We start from the raw sequence: 17,697 nt of genomic DNA, 5'->3' as shown, positions 1-17,697 counted from the left end.
ACCATCGAGTTTTGTCTAGCTAATGTTAGTAGGCGCATCTCGTTTGAGGAAATGGGTAAAGCTTTGGGTCTTAGTGATTCACCGAAATATTTTAAGAACGTTGGCAAGTATGACCCCGACCCTCTTTGGGAGGCGATTTCCGGAAGGAAATTTGAAGACTTTCATGCTATTCGCGCTCTATTAGTCCACCATCCGGCCATTCGAGTGTGGCACAAGGTCATAGGGAACACCATCATTGCAAGAAAAGACACCAACCGTTTCACCAAACTCGATTTTGTTCTTCTTGAGTCGGCTTTGAACATTGGAAGGGAATTCACCAAGCCTTTCAACTCTCTAAGGCTTTTGGTGGATAGATGGTTAAATATTGATTGTGGGAAGAAAGGCACCACCGTTATTGTGAATGGAGGCCTAGTCACTATCCTAGCTAAATACTTTGATCCAAACTTCAACAAAGATAACAAGTATGAGGCGAAAGAGGGTGGTCATCTCATCGATATTAATACTATGATATACAAGTACAAGTGGGTTACCCATAACCCTCTTGACACCAAGTATGGATGGCTCACTAGTGAGGCTAGATCTTTCACTTTGCCTTCCAAGATTTGTCGATTAAGTGTCCACCGGACCAACTATCTACTCCCCCTTTCAAAAGAGGCCGAGTACATTATCCGACAACAAAAGGGTGAACTTGAAATGCCCTCCTCTTCCATTGTCACACCACCCTATCCTTTCGAGTACCAAAAGTTCAAGCCGGAAGGTGTTGAAGCAAGAAATGATTATTTGACTCTTCTCATGCAAGAGATGCACACGCAAGCTTTCGAGGATCGGAAAAATGCTTACTTAGCCCAATATCCACCCCTCCTTCATTTAGCTGGGCAAGGACTACTTGACCCTTCATGTCCTTTGCCTAGTTGGGCGGATAGGGAACTCTTCTTCCCGAGTGCATCTAGGGTTGTTCCGGGTGATAATGAGGTTGTCAGGAATGAAGAGGTTGATGATAACATTGATGAAGAAGCTAGTAAAGAAGGAGAAGAGGATGATGAGCAAGTCGAAGAAGAAAGTGGCGATGACACCACTTCTAGTGAGGAAGGCGATGATAATGATGATATGATGGAAGATTAGCAAGTTTAAAAGGCTCCTACCCTCTTGAGGTTTGTCTATTTCTCTCTTTGTTCTATTTATTAATCTTGATCATTGTTGGAGTAGTCCTAGCACCATTGAGGACTAACACCTCGGCCCCATTGAGGTGTTCTCATTTTATTGTTCCCACTTTTCAAAATCCAAAATGACAAAATTAGTTTCATGCATTGCATAGTGTGTACATGAACTACACCCAACCTTAGGACATTAGCAAAAATGTCTAGATCGGTTTAGGGAAGTTAATGCATACACAACGGGAGGTAATCTAAATTATCCTCTCCGTCATAAACAAAAACCATGCATCATGTAGTGTAGATTAGTGTAGCTTCCATTTAGTGTAGAAATCATACATCATGTTTGCATAACTTCCCATCATTTTGGCCATTGAGGACAATGCCCATATTAGTGTGGGGATGGGGAATTCTAAATTAACTTTTATTCAAAAATCCAAAAAAATTGAAAAATTTCGAAAAACCATAAAAATTTGAAAATTGAAAAACCCAAAAACATGTTTATTTCTTTTGTAGTGTAGTTATGTATATATTGTATATTATTGTATATATGTGTTTGTTCTATCCTTGCTCACATTGATTGACTACGCCACATCCGAGACATGAGGATCATGAAGACCGCATGGTATGATCTTTCCAATCTCCTTTTTCCTTTTTATGTTAATGACTATGTGGCTTTATTTTGATTGATGCGGTATAACAATGTGAAGTTAGGATTTGCATTTAGTTTATATGTCATATTAGTTGATAGAATCACTTGCATTAGGATGTATACAATAGTTGCATCATGGCATGTGGTTACATTTAGATAAAATATTTTGAAAAGTGCCTAATTGAGAACTTTGACAAGAGCAACTAAGCCATTACAAATTCTTTTTCAACTTAAGACTTTGCCTACTAGAATGGTTGTAAAACACCCTAGTTTGTGTCATACTAGTGTCTTTTGACCCATGACCCAAAGCCTAGTCAAGGGTTTGCATGTGAGTCACCTATTCCAACCCCGTGATGCGATGTGGACTTGGTTAACTTGTCTAGGTGACCTTGATTGACCTTGTGGTAAGGCAACCCAAAAATACTTTCTATCAATAAGTTTGAAGTGGTCATTTCGAAGATTTTGTTATGTGGAAGTAATTTATTGCTAAGGAAACCTCAATTGTTATGAAATGTTGAAATGTTGAGAAATTTTAGTTGTTTTGATGGAGGCGTACCACTTCGATGTGCATTGGAGAGGGATCCATTGAGTTGGGCCCCCACACGGTTGTGAATTCAACCGCCCAGAGACAGAGTGACTATCACCCCGAAAAGCTATTGTCTAGAGGTTAACCGGTTGCCTAATAAGCGATTGGCGAAAGCAAAGGACACTAGCCTGGAAGGGACAAACCCCATCTTAAATTTTTGAAATGTGAAAGTTAAATGAGGTCAAATTTTGAATACTAGTCATATCCACCCTTTGTTTATAACGATTTGAGCATTTCATTCCCAAAAAGCCTTTTGTCAAGCCACTTTGTCGAGCTTGGGATGATCCATGACCTTTACTCTTGTAGAGAATTCGAGACTTGTCATGTCATATGCTACTAGCATCATAGGGATCATCATTCCACCACCATCCGATCGCTCTTGATGAAAGCATTTGGAAATTGAGGACGAAAGTAGTCTAGTTTAACACCATTTGGAGGTGATTTAGTGCCATCCTCTTAGCCTTAGTAATTTGTTGAACTAGTATTTGTGAAGGATTATATGCTCTTAAATTTGTTCTCTCTTAGTTGCCTCCGCCACTTGATGAGGAAGTGGCTATTCCTTTTGTAGATGCATCCATTATTTGATTTTGTGTGCTTAATGTTTGGATGTGTCGCCATTTTCGCAAGACCCACCTTGCCTTCCAAGAAGGCATCCTACCTCATGGTTGTCTTGTTGTGAGTTGAAGGGGCGGAGTGAGACCCGCTAATTGTCTCATTTCGGCTATGTTATTAGGTTAGTTTAAATAATGGTCCTAGTCTTTGTCACCTCTTTACTCGGGACGAGCAAAGGTTCGGTTTGGGGATATTTGATGTGACCATAATTAGCGCATATTTAGCCCCCGAATTAGCCTTGTTCCCATGCTTTTTAGTGCATATTTGGGTCATTTATTGTCTTTAGTTCTTCGTTTTGCATATTCTTTGAGATTTTGATCCCTTGGTAGGAAAGGAGTGCAAATCTTGCATTTTCATGGCAAAACGAGACTAAATTGATTGAATTCAATGACCAAGCATCAAGGACAGACAAGATTAGAAGGCCTTTGTACATATTATAGTAGATGAGCAATGTTGAGGAAGGATCCTTGCATCCCCAAGGAAATCCCCAAGGATTTTATGAAGGAAAGGAAGAAAAGAAGAAAGAAATGAAGCTGTCCAGCAACCCGTGCGGATTGACTGGAAGACGCCCGTCCTCCACAGCACAATCCGTGCGTCTTCCTTCAAAGACGCCCGGGCAGCAAGCCCTGAAGACGCCCGGATTCCCTTGAAGACGCCCGGGTAGAGGCTCCTTAATCCGCCCGTCTCGTGCCTAAGACGCACAGATTCCAGCCTAGCATGAATCCGTCTCTTCAAGCATCCGTGAAAGAAGCCCTTCCTTCGAAAAATACCGGCGTCTCCCTGCTCAATCTAAAAAGTGTAATTACTAGTTTAGCCCTTAGTTAACCCTAATGCATCCACCTAATTTCCACTATAAATACCCCATTAGTCTAATTAGAAGAGCATGTTCTTCTTATCAATTATTAAAGTAGTTAATATCAATCAAATCTCTCTTTAGTATTGTAATCAACAATTAATCAAGTTTTAATACAAGTTTTATTTCCTTAATCTCTCTTTTGTTCATCCTTTATTTTGGGTAATTGAAGATTATTTGGGTTATTATTGGGAGATTGACAACCTCTCAATCAAGCATCAAGTATTTCTTTTATTCTTTGCTTTATTATTGGAATCATTAGTAGGTATAATTCTCTTAATCCCTTTTTAATTATTGTTAATTACTTTCATTTGTTCATCATGTTTCATTTTGTTGGTATGATTGACAACCTTGCTAGCATGATCAACATGATAATGAGTGAGTAGTGACCTAGCTAGGGTTAATGGGTAATTAGGGGAAACCAACTTGGGGAATGATTCATGCTTAAATTAATATGCTTTCATGGTTTATTTGCTTGCTTGTTTTGATCTCAACTCATGCACATGTTATGTTTGATGAAATGTGAGACTATGAATCATTGCATTTTTTTACCCATCACCTATCTTTTCAATGAGACTTGTAAGACATAAACCAACTCGAGTCTCATTAGACCATGCATGTTCTTGAGTAGGAAAGACTAAGTCAACTTGTAGGTGTTGTACAATCTAATCGATTCGGCTCCGGGACCCAAACTTTCCTAGGATTGTAAGATATAACCCAACTCAATCCTGTTGGGGCTGGTGTCCTTTACAGTTAGTGCAAGGACTTATAAATCTCTAAAAGGATCAAAGGGCATACTTTTGGTATTATTATCAGTTGATCCACGTTTATCAATAACGGTTGGCTTGCTAGATAAGTTTGACGTTATTGTCATACAGATGGCGGTGATCAACTGGTCCCTAAAAGTCACACCTATAGGATACGTTTGAGAGATGTGACGGTATGAAAATACAGTCATGTAGATGCCAAATTTGACTAACCAGTTAGTCTGAGTTATTTGACTAATAATTAGTCAAAATGTGATGTTGAGATATTTTATTTAATACGGATTAAATAAAAATGGCTAAAGACGAATTAAGCGGTTAATTCGTAAAATTAAATATAAGCAATTTATATTTGATTAATGTATATTGGATAAATTAATTATACGATATTGTCTTTGTCGGACACGTATTAATGATTCAACTAATCCGTGTTATTAGTTGATGCTTTAATATCCGATAACCGATGACAGTTTATAATCAAACCGTGTCATATACATTTAGCGCATTTCGGGTCGTACCATGAGTTAAAAATAAGAGAAAGTGGAAAGCCCACTCTCCCCATCTAAAGCTCACGGCCGAACCAAGCTCAAAAGGAGAGCTTCCTCTCCTATTTGCCCTAATCATTCATTTTGAGGAAAATTGAGGGTTTTGAGAAAATTGCCTCTCAAAATTCGGATCTCTCATCCAACGAAAACTCACGAAACAATCCTCTCAATATTGCAAGGCAATTAGAGGATTCATTCTAGCACAAGGGCATTTCTCAGACGATCTTGGGTGCATCATTTAGGAGGAGATCTACTTTGATCTCTCATTGCCAATTTGCACTAGGACCGAAGGTTATTCCTTGATCTTTATCGTTTCATCATTGTTTTCGTTTATGACAATAATTTGCGTTATAATCCTATAATTAAAGGGTCTTATACGGATATTACCCCACAAGTGGTATCAGAGCGAGGCCACGTAAATTTTTCTATGTGATTTTCATCAAACGAATTTTGAATCGATGGATTTTTCCTTAATTTTTTGTCACGGCAGCCTTTTATTCATCACGGCATTATTTTTTGTTGCTGCGTTTGCTGCGTTTTTTTGTGCCTTGGGATCCGTGTCAAGTTTACATGGTGATGGTTGTCGTTTGTTTTGTTTTCATTTTGATCTTTGCATATTGTTTTGTAATCGATATTCATTGCAATATGTTAGAGATCTATCAAAATGATTGCATAAAATTTCGTGTGGCAATTTTTTTTGTCTCGGCCAGAATTTTTTTTTGGGAAAACCGTGAGGCCTTAATGGCCTGTTTTCTGTTTTTGCATCGTTTTGCGTGCCACACATTTTGTTAGATCATTCGATCTCTTGTTTGTTTTCGATTTGTTCTTTGCGAATTGTTGTTTTAAACGATAATTACAACAATATGTGAAGATCATGTCATTTGTAATTTTGTTTTAATCCGGATTATGTTCAAATTGCAATTGAGTTTTGTCAAATCAATTTTGCTTGTTCTTGATGAGGCTCACGTTTTTTGAGCCGATTGTTGTTTTTTTTTGAGCTCTCGGTTTTTAGCTCCAAAAGGAAAAAAAAAAAAAAAAAATTTCGTGGGTACTGTTCACGCCCAGCAGTAAAAGAAAAAAAAAAAATTTCCTGTTTTTTTTTTCGGCCATCATTGCATAATACGGATTTATGCACTCGCTTGATAGTGAAACGGTTCACCCACGAACAATTTAGTTACTTTAAAACGATTTAAAGTAACGGATTATCATGAATTAAAATTAAGTTGATGAAGCGGTTTTGTCACATAATTTTAATTGTTAAAAAGGTGGTTTGGATAATTTAACATAATTACGGAATTATGTCACGAATAAATTTAATTTAGTTGATGCATTTTATTTATCGTTTTTGATTATTTTGAATGCTTTTAATTACGTATTTATTTATTTTACAAACGGTTGTAACTTAGTGTGGCCTTAGTAGAACGTGTTACCGTAATGATGGAACACGGTCTTGGTTGTATTTTGAGATCTCGTATCTCCATTTTTATTTCTTTTAATTACAGTTTTTTATTTAGAATGTAAATAGGTTTATATTTGTAAATTTATAATTGTAATTTTGAGAAGACCAAAGATGGAGACCGGATGCTCACTCCCGCTACATGGAACAAGATGGAACATCAAGACAAGCTTCTCGGGTCCAACGGTGGATTCCAAAGTTGTTTTATGTTCTTTTTATAAGGATAGGCCACACTAGGATTTTTATTTACGTATTGCATTCTTTTATTTCTTTTTTTTCGTAACGATAATATGCATCATATTCCGCCTAAAAACCAAACCACCTAATTATTGCATGAAAACTGACACATATAGAGGTCACGAGTTAGTTTTCTTTGACATTCTTATGTCACATGATTTTAAGCCATCACCCAAATTAATTCATTCACGCAGACGCTAGTTATTCGTTCACTTAATATGATTTATAATTTAGTTGATGGGATCTTCCTCGTATAAACAAAAATTGAGAATAGTCTTTATAGGTCAAACTCCAATGAGTCCCTTCTTCGTCGGTAGACATAATATGACCCCTTCTACGTCGGGTAAGTTGGAACTGATTGACCTATTTTATCTCAACACTATGGTCACTCGTACGATCCTGTGATCATGGTGGACTATAGATAGGATTTACGGAAATCTATCGACCAAGAATTCTTACGGAAGAATTAGCTAAACAATTGGCTTATCAATTTACAGAAATTGAGTCTTGGGATCACTTGTATTATTCTTGAGGGAGATCAATTATGCAAGTGCCATGAGTCTACACGTTAAAATGAATTTTAAATAGACTTAAATCACCTCGATGAGTTGCTTATTTCGTTTTTGTTTTTCTTTCTTTTTCAGTGTAGAACACGATCTATTTAACTGCTATAACAAATGGCTGGTCATACTAACGACCCAATGCCAAGTGCCACATTGGACCGTGAGTCCTGGCTTCGGATCTTCATGAATCAGATGAATCAGTCTACTCGACTGAAGAATGATGGATCAAACTTCGCGGATTGGGAGGCGGCATTACGGAATGCTGCCGCTGCTGATGGGAAGCTCAAATATCTATTAGAGCCCATCCCGGCAAACCCAGGTCCCACGGCTAGAGCTAATGAAATCGCCAAGTTTAACGATTTCTGTATGGAAGCGGGTGCGATTAAAAACGTACTCATTTTTGCAATGGAACCCAATTTGCAGAAACGCTTCATAGCCCATGGTGCAAATAAGATTTTCACCACGCTCACTAAGGAATTCTCGAAAGCACCGAGAATCGTGACCTATGAGCATACCACTCGCTTCTTTGATGCGAGACCCGAAAGGGCCAACCAAGTTAGCCCACACATTCTCGGCATGATTGAGAATGTCGAGAAGTCGAGACCTTTGATTGTAAGATCAGCGAGAACATTGTGATCGACCGCATGCTTCATTCACTCCACGATGGATTTGCGCTCTTTAGAGCGAATTACTATATGAATGATTTGAAGAAAAGCCCCCATGAATCGCACTCCTTCTCGTACAGACCGAGAAGGACATGAAGTCCAGGGGGAGCATGAAACAGGATGTTCTCGTTGTGACAAACAAGGTAAAGGGTAAGGGCAAAGCTCAGGCAAACCTAGCAGTAGGTAAACCGAAGTTCAAAAAGTCGGGTCCAGGTAAGAGTGGGCATGGTGAGTCGAGCACCTCATCAGGCGCGACAAAGAGCAAGAATGAAAACATGGAATGCCATCATTGCCACAAGACTGGGCATTGGAGGCGTACATGTCCTGTTTATCATGAGGACTTAAAGGCGGTCGTGTTAAACCTTGTTGGTATGTCTTCTTCTTCTACTTTTATTCATATGATTGAGATTAACCACGCAAGTTACGGAACTTGGGTACTTGATACTGGTTGTGGTTCTCATCTGTGTAATCATGTGCAGGGGCTCCGAAACATCGAACCCCTCGTAAAGGGTGAGGTGGACCTGCGTGTTGGGAATGGAGCACGAGTGGCTGCCGTCTCAAGGGGAACATACGTGATCCGACTTTCCTAGCGGATTTGAGTTATTTTTATATAACTGCTATTATGTACCCCGTCTTTCGAAAAACATTATTTCAGTTTCTGCATTTGACAAACTTGGATTTTCATTTGTAATAGAGAATAATACTTGCATTTTCTCTTTACACGATATGATTTATGGCAAGGCAGTTTCCATGAACGGAATTTATGTTTTAGATCAGACCACCGAAATATTACACGTAATGAATAAAAAGTTAAAGGTTGGTGACAAAGATCAAACGTATCTATGGTACTGCCGTATGGGACACATTAATGAGAAACGCGTAAAACAGCTCATAAAGAATGGAGCTATCTCGGCCTTTGATTTTCAATCATTTGGCACGTGTGAATCATGTCTCATCGGTAAGATGACTCGGATTTCCTTCAAAGGTGTTGGAATGCGCGCTGCTGACCTATTAGGACTCATACACATGGATGTATGTGGTCCTATGTCAATCACCGCACGAGAAGGCTATAGGTATTTCATCACTTTCACGGACGATTTAAGTAGATATGGCTATGTCTACTTAATGAAGCACAAAAGTGAATCCTTTGAGAAATTCAAGGAATACCAGAATAGGGTACAGAACCTATTGGGTAGAAAGATTAAAACACTACGTTCAGATCGTGGTGGCGAGTATCTCTCTCACGAGTTTGATCAACACCTTAAAGACGTGGGATTGCCCTACGCTTAACTCCACCGAACACCTCACCAATGGTGTGTCCGAACGGAGAAATCGAACACTACTTGATATGGTTCGATCCATGATGAGTCACACCGTGTTACCCGACTCATTGTGGGGTTATGCTCTTCCTCATCACCGCTCTAATACTTAACCAAGTCCGTCTAAAGTCATTGACAAGACTCCATATGAACTATGGAAGGGAACGGTCCCTAACTTGTCCTTTATACGGGTTTGGGGCTGCGAGGCTTATGTCAAGTGGAGACACGAGGATAAGCTCGGCCCGCGATCGGTCAAGACATACTTTATAGGTTATCCTAAAGGAACACTTGGTCATTACTTCTATTCGCCAACCGAACAACGTGTTTTTGTTGCGGCTAGTGCGACATTCTTAGAGAAGGAATTTCTCGAGAATGCAAAGAGTGATAGAACCTTCGACCTGTCGGAGGTTCCAGAACCAAATACCGAGCAACCATTGGAGGAATCACTTCCTACAATCCCGGCTGCGGTGAATATTCCTGAGGAACCTAGGAGGTCGGGAAGATGTCTCTATTCCTCCGGACAGATACATTGGTATGGTCGAGGAACATGACATAGATGACGTTCTACTCTTAACGAGTAGTGAACCCGCAACCTATAAAGGTGCCATGACTAGTTCCGATTCAAAGCTATGGCTTGAGGCCATGCAATCCGAGATGGACTCTATGTATGAGAACAACGTGTGGGATCTTGTTGACTTACCTGCTAAGGTTCGTCCCCTTCAATGCAAATGGCTTTACAAGATAAAGCATTCTGTGGAAGGTCAACAAGATATCTACAAAGCACGACTAGTTGCTAAAGGTTTCACCCAAGTGCCAGGTTTGCACTACGATGAGATTTTTGCACCCGTAGTCATGCTGCGTTCCATTCGGATTATCTTAGCGATTGCCGCTTTTCATGATTATGAAATTTGGCAAATGGACGTGAAAACCGCCTTCTTAAACGGCTTTTTGGAGGAAGAGTTGTACATGGTACAACCCGAAGGTTTCATCGATCCACAACATCCTAAGAAAGTGTGCAAGCTTAAGCGTTCCATTTATGGACTTAAGCAAGCATCTCGGAGTTGGAATCATCGCTTCGACCAAGTGATTAAAGAAAATGGATTTACTCGATCGGTCGAGGAACCATGTCTTTATATCAAGTCGAGTGGGAGCAAGATTGTATTCCTAATATTGTATGTCGATGACATACTCCTGATTGGGAATGACATACCTCTCTTAACTTCGGTGAAAGTATGGTTGAAAAACCATTTCCAGATGAAAGATCTGGGAGAGGCACAAAGAATTCTAGGCATCCGTATCTATCGAGATAGATCACGACGGATGTTATCTCTCAGTCAGGAGTCTTACATAGACAAAGTCCTAGAGAGATTCAGCATGACTAACTCCAAGAAGGGGTTTCTTCTTATGGCTCCAGGGGTGCATTTGAGCAAGTCTCAGTCACCAGAGACACCGGAAGAGAAAGAGCGCATGACACGGATTCCTTATGCCTCGGCTATAGGATCAATCATGTATGCCATGATATGCACACGTCCGGACGTGGCATATGCATTGAGTATGACAAGTCGATTCCAACAAAGATCCGGTGAATCACATTGGATGGTCACAAGAACATTCTTAAGTACCTACGGAGGACTAAAGATTGGGCATTGACTTATGGAGGCGAACAAAAGCTATGCGCAACCTGTTACACATGATGCTAGCTTTCAAACGGATCGTGATGACTCGAAATCTCGGTCTGGATTCGTTTTTACTCTTAATGGCGCTGCATCACCGGAAGAGTTCCAAACAAATCACATGAGATTCTACGACTGAGTCCGAGTACTATGCCGCGTCTGAAGCTACAAAGGAAGCGATATGGATTCGTCAATTCTTACATGGGCTATCTTTAGTGCCTAGTTCGAATGACCCGATCACCATCTATTGCGACAATAGTGGTGCCATCTTCCAAGCTAAGGAGCCTAAGTCTAGCAACAAGTCTAGACATGTACAACGGAAAGCTCATCTAATCCGAGATTACGTGGAGCAAAAGGAAGTAGTGATAGAAAAGATTGCTACAGATGATAACATAGCAGATCCTCTCACTAAACCATTACGACAAGATAAGCATGAAGGGCACGTTAATTCCATGGGAATTAAACGTGTTCCTAAGTTGTAGTACTCTTTTATGGATTAGATTCATTCTCTTTTGTACTTTATACGACATCATCGTTTTAATATTTATATATATTTTGTTTTTCATGTGGATTTGTACGACAATTTTGAACACCACAAAGTGAACTGAACAAACATTATATTTTTAGTCCTTAATTGCCCACATGAGCTGATAACTCTGGCAATTATTTTGTGACGTTGGTTGATGGTGGGTTCAACGAGCCATAAGTCAACAAAGTTGACCACCAATCACGAGGCGATTTATACGGATATTTCGTAGGACACAATTGTGACATCGACGTGGAGTCCTAAATGTTTTATAACATTCGGTGCCCGGTCGTGGATATGACTTCCATGGTGATCCTAAGAGTCGATTCTTTTGACTATCGACTGTCTCTTGGGACTAAGGCAGATTTTGGGTGACTTTGGTTTCTTTCTCACGGTCATCCGTAACAGGGGGCCAAGTAGATTGTTTTTAGGTCATTTCATGCTGTGCTTAGATCGGAAGGAGTTCGAGTTGAAGAAAATATTCAGCCTTTATTAGGTACTCGATATTTCTCAGGGCCACTCGAGGAGTCAGAATCGAAATGCATGGCCATGCTCGAATACGTATTCGTTTTATCAGTTAAGTTACTCTCTAGTCGGGGAAACCACTCTAGATACAGATCGATTGTAAAATACGACCTTTGCGGATCCGGATCTGCAAATTGGTTTACATTGAGTGGGAGAAATTTTAAATGAATATGAGAATCGGTTATCGCACATACACTTGTACGGACAAGTGGGAGTTTCGTTGGAGCCGTGTCCTCCAAAGTGAGTGCGGATAACGTCATTGCACATACACTTGTACGGACAAGTGGGAGCTTGTTGGGGCTGGTGTCCTTTACAATTAGTGCAAGGACTTATAAATCTCTAAAAGGATCAAAGGGCATACTTTTGGTATTATTATCACTTGATCCACGTTTATCAATAACGGTTGGCTTGCTAGATAAGTTTGACGTTATTGTCATACGGATGGGCGGTGATCAATCGTCCCTAAAAGTCACACCTATAGGATACGTTTGAGAGATGTGACGGTATGAAAATACAATCATGTAGATGCCAAATTTGACTAACCATTAGTCGAGTTATTTGACTAATAATTAGTCAAAATGTGATGTTGAGATATTTTATTTAATACGGATTAAATAAAAATGGCTAAAGACGAATTAAGCGGTTAATTCGTAAAATTAAATATAAGCAATTTATATTTGATTAATGTATATTGGATAAATTAATTATACGATATTGTCTTTGTCGGACACGTATTAATGATTCAACTAATCCGTGTTATTAGTTGCTGCTTTAATATCCGATAACGGATGACAGTTTATAATGAAACCGTGTCATATACATTTAGCGCATTTCGGGTCGTACCATGAGTTAAAAATAAGAGAAAGTGGAAAGCCCACTCTCCCCATCTAAAGCTCACGGCCGAACCAAGCTCAAAAGGAGAGCTTCCTCTCCTATTTGCCCTAATCATTCATTTTGAGGAAAATTGAGGGTTTTGAGAAAATTGCCTCTCAAAATTCGGATCTCTCAGCTAATGAAAACTCACAAAACAATCCTCTCAATATTGCAAGGCAATTAGAGGATTCATTCTAGCACAAGGGCATTTCTCAGACGATCTTGGGTGCATCATTTAGGAGGAGATCTACTTTGATCTCTCATTGCCAATTTGCACTAGGACCGAAGGTTATTCCTTGATCGTTATCGTTTCATCATTGTTTTCGTTTATGACAATAATTTGCATATAAAATTTGCGTTATAATCCTATAATTAAAGGGTCTTATACGGATATTACCCCACAAATCCATCACAACAATAATTGCTTGCTTATAATTTGAGAACATGTTTGTATGATCAATTCCCATGATTCCCCTATGACCCCATGATACCCTAGTGCTTTTTATCAATTGTTTACAGCCCTTTTAATTCATCTTGCTTATTTATTTTCATTGCTATTTAGTTAGTGACCTTCTACATCAACCCAAATTGTGACACCCCTAAGACACCACTAGTTTCAATAGAACTCTCATCTCAATTCCCGTCCCTTGGGATCCGACCTTTACTTGCCTCTTTACTAATTGTAGAGTTGTTTGTGAAGTTATAAATTGTGTTTTGGTCTAGGTGCTTCCAACGACAATTGTTCCGAAAAATAGAATATAGCTCCGAAATAGTCCGACCAAAGCGTTTCTCTTGGGCGGCATCTTGAAACTATATAAGAAAGGATAGACATAAACATACGCACTAAAACCTCAAAACACGAAAGCGGACTGCCCAGAACACACTCGATCGAGTGCCTAAACATACTCGATCGAGTAAGAGGCTACTCGATCGAGTGCCCACCATACTCGATCGAGTGCCCCGACATCAGACCCCAAACAGACCTTCTGACCTCTAACATACTCGATCGAGTAGCCAGGCTACTCGATCGAGTGACCCCCTACTCGATCGAGTGCCCTATGTACTCGATCGAGTATCCAAAAACCACCATTCTGGTTATTAAAAGGTCAAATACCCACTCGATCGAGTCAGACCCACTCGACCGAGTCATGCTGACTCGTATATACTACCCGCATGTTATCTCACATATCCCAACATACTATGCAAGTTTATAAACTCGACATATAATATAGTTAAGCATGCAATTCTACCAAGCTTTTCATATGATCAACAAAACAACTATATCATATTATCAAACGCCACATAGTAAACAACCAACATGCTTCTTTTTCAAACAACAGTTCTATATACTTCACCAACCTTTCATGCACAAACTAAACCTTCTACTCCAAACATCCAGCAATTACAGCATACATCACCACAATCACATACAAACTAACAAACATCACATACGACCTTGACATATACCCCCCCATGTGACCGGTTCGAAATTGTAGGGCGAGTTCGCGACTTTAGGACGTCTCCCAAGCCTTTGCATTAGCTCCTACAACCTTTACCCCGGGTTCATTTTAATTGACTCCCTATATTCATTAGATTCATTGGTTACATGTTTCAGGATCGTCGCTCTGATACCATTTTGTAACACCCCCATACTCCAAGTGCCTTACCAGGACCACTCAGGTTTAAGGATGCTACCATCTCGGTTACCCGAGGCAATGATAGTCAAATAGACAATAACGAAACAACATTTAAATAGAAATACTTTAGCAAAAGGTTACAATCCAAAACCAAAACCAAAATAAGAAATACGAATACAAGTTCTCAAAACCAACTGTCTACTGAGTTAACTGAAATGTTTATTAAACTACTAAGCTACAGTGGAAGACTTCTATCATCAGACGGTGGCACATCCCAGCTATCCCAGTAACTCGACTCATACCTGCTCAATAACTGCTCACCATCCCCGAATGGATCACCACGGTTTTTAAAACATTAAACGGGGTCATTACTAATCACATAATTTATATATAAACCAACAATACAGTACACAAACAGCTCAATCATCACAGATATCCTCCGAACTCCAAACCCAACTCCACAATCCTGACTACACACTAAAGTGTGTAGCCCTACCAGAGTGCCCATCACAACAGGTCACTCCTCGCCGCCAGTGGGGGACCGTAGCCGTTCCCACCTAAGCCCCGCTCATCTCCATCGAGCGATAAACCCAAATCCATTAATGTGCACATCCCTTCTGTGGCGGGTTCCAGAGAAGGCGAATCATGGGCGTGAAGCCACTCTCGCAAGTGACTCTACTTAGCCAGGGACGCACCCCGAAGAACACAGACAAATACAATCAGTCCCAACTACTATCAGCAACCAAATCCAGCAATCATCATAATACGAGTATGATAATATTCAACAACCACAAAACACCACCACACATTATGGGACTAATACTGAGTAGGGAAACCCTACCTGGAAAGCACAACACAACCAGACGATCTCACAGCTGATATCAAACCGCTTCCTCTACGAATCCTCCTCCTAACATACAAACATATAATCACTACCAATCACAAAATGCCAAAAAACCCTCAAATCCCAATATTAGGGTTTAACCAACTTTAACGAAATACTATAAAAACGGTACATAGATCTTACCCTTGACGCAAGGATTACAATGGCATAAAGAAAGGTAAAATCCGACCTTCCAAGCTCCGGGATTTGCCAACAATGCGATTGATGCGAAGAACGAAGTTTGATTTCTCTCTTTGAAAGTAATTAGGTTTTTAAAGTGTTTAAAGGAAAGTGACGGAAGTTATTATATACTTAATCACATTATTAACAAAACCCGACAAATCAACACCCGTAAACCAGCTACTCGATCGAGTATCTACGTTACTCGATCGAGTACCCAACAGGTCAGAAACTATTTTAAACTGCAACACACCCGTACTCGACAGAGTAAGGCCTACTCGATAGAGTACCCAGAGACTCATAAATCCGTAGGATTACAGTCTTCCCTCCTTAAAAAGAACTTCGTCCCCGAAGTTCAAACCACAACAAAACAAAGACTCACACTACAACACTCTCGACTCAACTACCAAAACAAACTCAACATAAAACATTTTACTAACACAAACTCAACCCGACTCAACGACAACAACCATACCGATACAACATAAAAAGGTATAAAACTATTAAAAACTCTTTGCGATCATCTCCCACCCCCCTAAAAGAAACAAGGTTACGTCCCCGTAACCATACATACCTGATAAAAACGGAAAGGGTAACGCTCTCTCATGGCCTCTTCTGCCTCCCATGTAGCCTCCTCAGTCTCGTGGTTAGACCAAAGGATCTTAAGCAAAACTGTCTCACCACTTCTAGTCTTCCTAACCGTCCGGTCAAGAATCTACTTAGGTACCTCAAGATATGATAAGGACTCATCTAGCTCTACGCTATACCTCTAACACATGTGATGGGTCACTCACATACTTCCGCAGCTGCGATAAATGAAACACATTATGCACTCTCTCTAACACAGCTGGTAAAGCCAGACGATATGCAACCTCTCCAACCCGCTCTAAGATCTCATAAAGCCCGATGAACTTCTGACTTAGCTTGCCCTTCTTCCCAAATCTTATAACCCCAAGCATAGGAGACACTTTTAGAAAACCTTGTCCCCAACCTGAAACTCTATATCCCGGTGATGTAGATCTGCATAACTCTTTTGCCTATCCTGAGCTGCTCTCATCCGGTCCCTGATCATACCTTGTGGTCGTCGCTGTTCCCTTTTAACTCTCTGGCATGTCAAACAACGGGCCACAAACTCAGCTATTTCTTTCTTCATCCCAAGCCACCAAAACCTGTTCTTCAAGTCCTTGTACAGTTTGTCACCACCTGGATGTACTGAATATGGTGTACAATATGCCTCTGTCAGGATAGTCTTTTTCAGCTCCTCATCATTAGGGACACACCACCTACCATCGAACCTCAAACTACCATCTGTATGAATAGAGAATCGAGACACTGTCCCTTTCTCTACTCCAGCTCTCCACTCAACCATCTTAGGGTCTAACGCCTGTTTACCTCGAATATCATCATAAAGATCAGGCTGTACTGTCAAATCTCCCACAGCATCCCCTCTCTGCATCATATGTATCCCAAACTTCCCCACCTCATCTCTCAACCTCATCAAAGATAGAGCTGTACACAGGGAGTGTACACTCTTCCTACTCAAAGCATATGCAACAACATTGGCTTTTCCTTCATGGTAGATAATATCCATGTCATAATCGCCAATCAGCTCCATCCACCTCCTCTGTCTCATGTTCAACTCCTTTTGAGTAAAGATGTACTTGAGACTCTTGTGATCCGAATATACCTTAAAGGTCGCCCCATAAAGGTAATGTCTCCAAATCTTGAGAGCAAACACCACTGCACCCAACTCTAGATCATGTGCAGGGTAGTTCTCCTCACACGGCTTCAATTGCCTAGAAGCATAGGCAATCACCTTACCGTTCTGCATCAACACACATCCCAACCCATTATTTGAGGCATCTGTATAATCCTCAAAGTTCTCGATCCCTTCAGGCAATGCTAAGATAGGAGCTGTGGTCAAACGCTCCTTTAATGTTTGGAACGCCGTCTCACAACTCTCATCGCAACGAAACCTGTTCTCTTTCCTCATCAAA

This window comes from Silene latifolia, chromosome 9 (genome assembly GCF_048544455.1).
Source record: "Silene latifolia isolate original U9 population chromosome 9, ASM4854445v1, whole genome shotgun sequence".
Lineage (NCBI taxonomy): Eukaryota > Viridiplantae > Streptophyta > Magnoliopsida > Caryophyllales > Caryophyllaceae > Silene > Silene latifolia.
This window is presented reverse-complemented; position numbering follows the sequence as displayed.